Consider the following 8,229-nt stretch of genomic DNA (forward strand, 5'->3'; position numbering starts at 1 on the left):
AAGTACGTGTAAGTTATGTAAGTACGTGTATGTTATGTAAGTACCTTTATGTTATGTAAGTACGTGTAAGTTATGTAAGTACGTGTAAGTTAAGTAAGTACGTGTATGTTATGTAAGTTATGTAAGTCCTTACATAGATTACATAGGTGCCTGAATAAGTTGTGTATTGTGTAAGTAAGTTGTATATTGTGTAAGTAAGTTGTATATTGTGTAAGTAAGTTGTATATTGTGTAAGTAAGTTGTATATTGTCTTAGTAATTTGTATATTGTCTAAATAAGTTGTATATTGTTTTGGTCAGTTGTATAAGTACTAAGAAGGTTGTTTAGGTATGTAGATAAGGTTATATATCTAATTTGATATGTTACCATATCTATCTTTATTGGAAAACTGATATATATCGTCCTAAGTACTGTGTAACTGATATCTCCCTGTTGTACGATTGTAGATTACTTTGTCATCAAATAGAATAGAAAGACGGACAACGATATAAAATTGCTACAACATACGTATTTATGGTACATCAATTATAGAAATAAACTTAATTAATTGCCCTGATGCCAATTATCCCATGCCTTCTCAGCTGTAAGCCTGTACGAGTTATCGTTCTTCTGTCAGTAAATACAACGTTATGGTATAGATCGATACACTTCATGTTTTACAACAGACACCCAAGCGAATAGCACATTTTAATGCAAATATAGTGAGACACAGTATAACTAAACAATGAACCAAACTGCATCATACACCTGTTTCGTCCTTCTAGGACTCCGCAGTGATGTTACATCATACCCCTGTTTCGTCCTTCTAGGACTCGTTAGTGATGCTACATCATACACCTGTTTCGTCCTTCTAGGACTCGTCAGTAATGTTACATCATACAGCTGTCTCGTCCTTCTAGGACTCGTCAGTAATGTTACATCATACAGCTGTCTCTTCCTTCTAGGACTCGTCAGTGATGCTACATCATACACCTGTTTCGTCCTTCTAGGACTCGTTAGTGATGCTACATCACACAGCTGTATCGTCCTTCTAGGACTCGTCAGTAATGTTACATCATACAGCTGTCTCGTTCTTCTAGGACTCGTCAGTGATGCTACATCATACACCTGTTTCGTCCTTCTAGGACTCGTCAGTAATGTTACATCATACAGCTGTCTCGTCCTTCTAGGACTCGTCAGTAATGTTACATCTTACAGCTGTCTCGTCCTTCTAGGACTCGTCAGTGATGCTACATCATACACCTGTTTCGTCCTTCTAGGACTCGTCAGTGATGCTACATCATACACCTGTTTCGTCCTTCTAGGACTCGTTAGTGATACTACATCATACACCTGTTTCGTCCTTCTAGGACTCGTTAGTGATGCTACATCACACAGCTGTTTCGTCCTTCTAGGACTCTCCAGTGATGCTACATCACACAGCTGTATCGTCCTTCTAGGACTCGTCAGTGATGCTACATCATACACCTGTTTCGTCCTTCTAGGACTCGTTAGTGATGCTACATCATACAGCTGTTTCTTCCTTCTAGGACTCGTCATCGATGCTAACGGTCATAGTTTATACAATATCATCATTTTGTCTGTTCTTTTCATAACTTTTTATATCAGGTGATCGATCTCACAACAGGTGTTGTACAGTGATCAAGAAAACGATAAAAGATTTCATGTTTAACAGCTGTGTTCTCTGTAGGAATGATCATGACTGATCGACTAACAACTTAATACAGTTTATTGTTGATGCCGATGGTACATGTAGATATAGAAGATAACAGGTTCAGTGAGTTTTGAAGTACAGAATTCGCTTGAAGGATATTTTATTTGAGAATAGCGATTGATAACTATAATTGAGTAATATGTCTTTTTAAGAATGATATTTATCGGTTTTGTTTTATAAAAAGATCTTTTGCGGATATTTAGGGATGAAATGTATGCACACGCCATTAAAGCTTCATACATTTATAAATGATTGTAACATTGTTATGAGTGCCATCAATCAAAACATTTCTGTGGAAATATGAATATTCATAAGTTTGAAAACATTCATTAAAATATGGTTTTAAGTTTATAAATTCAAGATTTATCACGAAGTACCGATATTTATGTATCAGTCAACAATGTCTTTGTTTTATTTTATGCTTTTTCAACATAGTAACATTAAATGTATGTAGTTTACAATATTTCAGAAAACAATTGAAAGGAAACTATTTAATTCTAACTGTCGTACAAGTAAGAGTTATTTCCCTTACTTCTTGTCTTGTCATGTAACCAATATTATCTATACTGGTGTAAACTAGTATTAGCCCGGAGTTAACCAAGGTATATTCTTCATTAATTACTGTCTTCATTATCTATTATATATATAAAAAAGAGTATGTTTACATTGTATAGTTACATACTCTTTTGAATGACTACTTTTATGACCAAAGAGTATGTTTTACGTTGTGTGATGATACTGTATGACTACATTGTAAGCGAAATTCAATGCGAAGTAAGACTACTTTTTATGTCAATATGGTACGCCTGTATAACTATCTATATCGTACGATTGTAATGTTTTATATTGTATGACAACACTGTGTGTCTACACGGTATGACTATCTTTTTAATGCGACATGTATCTATATGGATTGTACAAAAAACACGTTGGAATAGCACATTTCAATACTTCGGTTGAAATACAGCGGAATCCCGTTCCCAAACACATGTTCTTATTCTCCCTATACTTTTTCGGGTATACAGTGTTTATTTTTTCTTTTGTTCATATTTTGACATGTTTTCATATAATTTATGTTTGAATTAGGATTCGGTCGATATTCTTCGTTTTTGATACAAAAAATATAAATAAACATGCCTTAGTACATATCTCTTTACACATACCTCACTAAACTGGTATTTCGTAAATCTTATATATCATTGTTTATGACTAAGTAATAAACACGACGTCTCCCAGTACACTCACAGCCAATATTAGTGGGGCGCCGGGAGATGTGCCGACTGATGTCTCTTTATGGGGACAGTCAGTTCCACTCAATGCACAATCGATCAAATTGTGTTACTTTTGAATATGTTCAGATCCAGCCAGTGTATATACAGTTTATGAAGTCACAAAATTTACAAATTAGCTGTTTAAGACTAGTTTTGTCCCAGGGCAAATGTTTTGAACAATAATTGTGTATGCGAGTTTATGGGCGACCTCGGTGATGTGATTTCGTCCAACAACGTTCGTCTAGCGTACACAATCAGCACCCTCCAAACAAAACGCAGATTTCTAGTCGCAAAGAGAATTAACGTCTGTTTATTGCTCGTGTACAAACGTAATGGAACGGCAAATAAATAGCGTATCCCCAATTGAAAACATAACTGGGCGCTAAATCGCATTACAGAATAACAGTAAAAATTCCTGACAAAGCCGAAAGGCATCCGTTGTCCGCGTTACGGGGCAGCTAACAGATCGATCTAGGCTTCAGTCGTGGCCGGGCGGGCTTCCTTTCGACCCTAGGCCCCGTGACGTAGTTAGCGCGCCCTAATCTAGTTTTCCATCTCATCCATTTGAGTAAGTGTATCTCACTTGTCCCTGCTCATCTTCGCATAAAAATGGTTCTCAATGTTTCTTAATAAACACTGTCAGAGGTTTCCTCTAACTGGTAGTTGTAATGGCAGCTCTGCTGGCTAGATCTGTCCACGGTGTCGGTGTAATAATAATAACTAAAGGGACATATCAAAGGTAGGTACATGTATCAATGTATAAGTGACGTTATAATTGACACAGAAAGACGCCACCAGGTGTTTGGTAGTCATTTCACCAAGGACATATTATCTCCTATGTTGAGAGCTATTTCATTTTCACGTTGTTTTATTAATGAATTAACATGAAAATGATAGTTGTGAAATAAAATAGTATTAGTGACTGAAAAAGATTTCAGGGAAGTACCATTTTCCCAGACTGTTTTCATGTTTATCTTTTTGAAAATGTCCGTACAGTTTACAATAACAACTTATACTTTTCTCCTTTAGGGTTTACTGGTATCCTTAAGGCTTTTGATATCGTTTATTCTACATTAATATTGATCGCGGATATTTCTAGTTAACATCTAGAGATTCTTATTGACAAGAAATGGTTAACACATCAGTAACAAAATTTATCTTGATAAAAACAAATGTTCGTATTGGCATCACGTGATTTATGTTGTTATTTTGTGCTTTCTATTAATACTGATTAATTATTGAACAATAGGAAATTAGATAGTCATATTAACACAAAACAAGTTTTATTCAGAAAGTTTCCGGTATTTGAATTGTGAGCTTATCCTGTTAAGTTTTGATAGTGTTCTATAACATAGTCAGTATTGATAATGTTATATAACATCGTTAGTGTTGATAGTGTTCTATAACATCGTTAGTGTTGATAGTGTTCTATAGCATAGTCAGTATTGATAGTGTTATATAACATCGTTAGTGTTGATAGTGTTCTATAACATCGTTAGTATTGATAGTGTTCTATAACATCGTTAGTGTTGATAGTGTTCTATAACATCGTCAGTATTGATAGTGTTCTATAACATCGTCAATATTGATAGTGTTCTATAACATCGTCAGTATTGATAGTGTTCTATAACATCGTCAATATTGATAGTGTTCTATAACATCGTTAATGTTGATAGTGTTCTATAACATCGTTAGTATTGATAGTGTTCTATAACATCGTTAGTGTTGATAGTGTTCTATAACATCGTTAGTGTTGATAGTGTTCTATAACATCGTTAGTATTGATAATGTTCTATAACATCGTTAGTATCGATAGTGTTCTATAACATCGTTTGTGTTGATAGTGTTCTATAACATCGTTAGTGTTGATAGTGTTCTATAACATCGTTAGTGTTGATAGTGTTCTATAATATCGTTAGTATTGATAGTGTTCTATAACATCGTTAGTATTGATAGTGTTCTATAACATCGTTAGTGTTGATAGTGTTCTATAACATCGTTAGTGTTGATAGTGTTCTATAACATCGTTAGTATTGATAATGTTCTATAACATCGTTAGTATCGATAGTGTTCTATAACATCGTTAGTGTTGATAGTGTTCTATAACATCGTTAGTGTTGATAGTGTTCTATAACTTCGTTAGTATTGATAATTTTCTATAACTTAGATAGTATTAATAGTTTTGGGTTTTTTTATCGTTGATATTCAGTGTTCTGGTTAACATTCAAGTGTTGTATGAAATTAAGTGATTGCGGGAGCATTCGATGTGTTTTGTTGGTGAAACAATTAGCTTGGTGAATATGATTTAGTGTTCAGGGGAACATACAATGTGTTATATAATGTTTAAACTGTTTTTGGGGATCAATCATTTGGTATTTTGGGGAACAATCGGTGTTCGGTTTGTATATAGTTCACATTGCTCTGATACTCCTTTATACAAACTGAAATATTTTATTTGTTATTATTAATCGGGCGAATAACAATTGGCAGTCACGCCATTAGCTGGCCAGTATGGCAGACCATGGGGATTCTAGTAAGGGAGAGTATCGGTAGACGGCCCCACATAGTCTGGTCGAACCGTACCAAATTATGATGAGACGAAATCGAAACATTTTGTGAAAAATGTGACGTTACAGAATTAAAATTTCGATCAAGTAATTTACACATTATTAATAATCATTGATTTGTATTGTTTTTGTTTTATAGGTTTTTTTTATTGAGATTATTCCATGATATTTATTGTTAATATTTTGTAGGGGATTTTTTTCTTTGTTTTTTTTGTTTTTTTTTTTTTTGTTTTGTTTTTATATTTTCTTCTTTAACACAAAACATTGCCATATCCATTCAGAACGAGAATTACAGAAATAAAGTTGACCAGGAATGGCCTGATAAACATTCATCATTTACGACGTTTGAATTTCCTGACACACCAAAAATAGCAAATATAGCAGACATAACGAAATCCCGACATCGACATAATACGCCGTTGTTACTCTAAAATATGACTGTTTTACATGCAACCCGAGTTGCTTGAAATAGACCTTAGTTCAACTGAATCGATTAGTTTGATATATGTCAATTTGTTGAAAAAAAGGCTTTTCGAAATCTTAGTGTTTATTGCCTACAGTTGGTTCAACAGGATACAATGTCATCGTGTTAGATTAGTGCAACACTCATGTACAATGATATGGATCCAGTGAAGACAAACCTAGGTAATTCTAAAGCCTCATTAAGGATCACATGGATTTACATGTACCTTGCAAACGAACCGTGTAAATGTGTAAATCTTGGCTTTTCATATTATGCCATTGTTTCATTGATTTTGAAGATTGTACAAATGACACAAAAGTGAAAAGCACTTTTAATAAGATTTTGATAGGAATGGTGATAACCTTTAAGCAAACCGAATGAATGCGTTCACGATATGTTTGCAAAAAAGGTTACACTTTGATACCATCATTAAACTAAACAATATTCCTATCACAGCTTCTTCTGTATTTCTTAGATTTCAAAGATAAGGAGAACACATACATGTGGCGTTTTCATGAAGGATTATTTCATAACAAATAACTACGCATAACAGCTGGCATGACACCAAGTGACGTCATAGACAGCTAATTCGCGCCATTTTCAGTAATTCAAAAGTCCGAACAGTCACAAATACACCTCTGTTAATGATTCACAGACTATCAATTGTTGACCTCGCGGTCGGGGTCAATGTTTGACGTCGTGTGAAACTATGGCGACATCCTTGACTACACCAACAAAGGACACAACTGTAGACTGTCTTGGATACCACCTGTCAGTATTAAAAAAATCATTAGCACTTTTTTGAGAGCTTATGTGCTAATATAATTGTCAAATTACCACCAGGTATCACTGATATCACAGTCTGTGTATCTTGAGAATCCGTCGGTAGTTGAAAAGTGAAAGTACAAAATGTAAACACGACGGTTTGTGACCGTTAACTTTAAAGTTCATCTTCCACGTTTACAAACATATAAACTAATGCAGTCATTTTCAAGATGAATAACCATCTCTTTTCAAAAAAGTAATCCATATTACAAATCCATATAATACTTCATTATTTGACACAAATACTTTTTCAAGAATCTTGAAATGACGTGAGCCGTTATATGGGTATTATTGGGGTACCGCAATGCATTCTGGGAGATATTATCAAAAGTCATTCCTGAGTGGGCCCGTCACATTCCAAATGGAAATGTATACACGTATATTTTCCCTGTTAAATTCATTATTTATTCGTTGTTTATTGTTTATGTACGATATCTGAATATTTTATGATGTTGTGGTAAGTTTGTTAAACATCATTGAATGACAGCAATCCCCTCTCCAGGCGAGTGAAAACAGATATTCCATCCATCCAAAAAAGAAGCTCACTAGTGACAAACGAAAAACATAGTTTACGATGAATTAACTGGATGACACACTGATTATATCTGTATATGATCAATGCACTGTTTTCTTGTTTTGCACGGAATTTTGCATGCATATCAAAGGGAACCGTGTATTTGAGATAAAATGACTTGTTATACTGTTATAACACATCGATGACATCTGCTCACTGATTTATCAAAACCCGATTTCTTTGAAAGAAATATTGGCTACCTTTCCAATGCACAATTAAGATATCCATCAGATAACAAGATTGTACGTGCAACATACAACAAACATAAGCTGTGCAGTTGTCTATCCTTGGTAAAAAATGGTAAAAAGATACATTTTTAGATAAACATATTTCATTAAATTTGCGAATCTCTATTTAGTAAAGCGTAGATGGTTTCTGATAACAAGGTTCTCTTATTCTTGTTTAAATGTTTACTACCTGTATCTGTAACATGATAATAGACAAAACGGAAATATGCATGCAGACATGAATACTCATTTTATGCAGCTGTTACAGTAAACAAATTGTTGATATTCAATCCGCTGCGCTTTACAATAAAATATTCCTTATATACCATAAGATCGCTAATGATAATGATTGTATTTGTTTGGAAACATATTTAATTGGCCTTTAGCACGTAACTGTAACTGCACTCTACTGTTACAATACTTGACTAAATAGTTCACCATACTGTAACTATTGTTTCTTACGGAGCCCGTTAACTGACATGCTCCATACTTATTTTATTTCGTTTTTTCGAAATATTATTTCGATAAAACTAATCATTATTTCGAAAAAACGAAATAATATTTCGAAAAAACGAATTATTATTTCGA

This window comes from Ylistrum balloti, unplaced genomic scaffold (genome assembly GCF_031769215.1).
Source record: "Ylistrum balloti isolate Yb309-2 unplaced genomic scaffold, AGI_CSIRO_Ybal_v1 Utg369820, whole genome shotgun sequence".
Taxonomy (NCBI): Eukaryota; Metazoa; Mollusca; class Bivalvia; order Pectinida; family Pectinidae; genus Ylistrum; species Ylistrum balloti.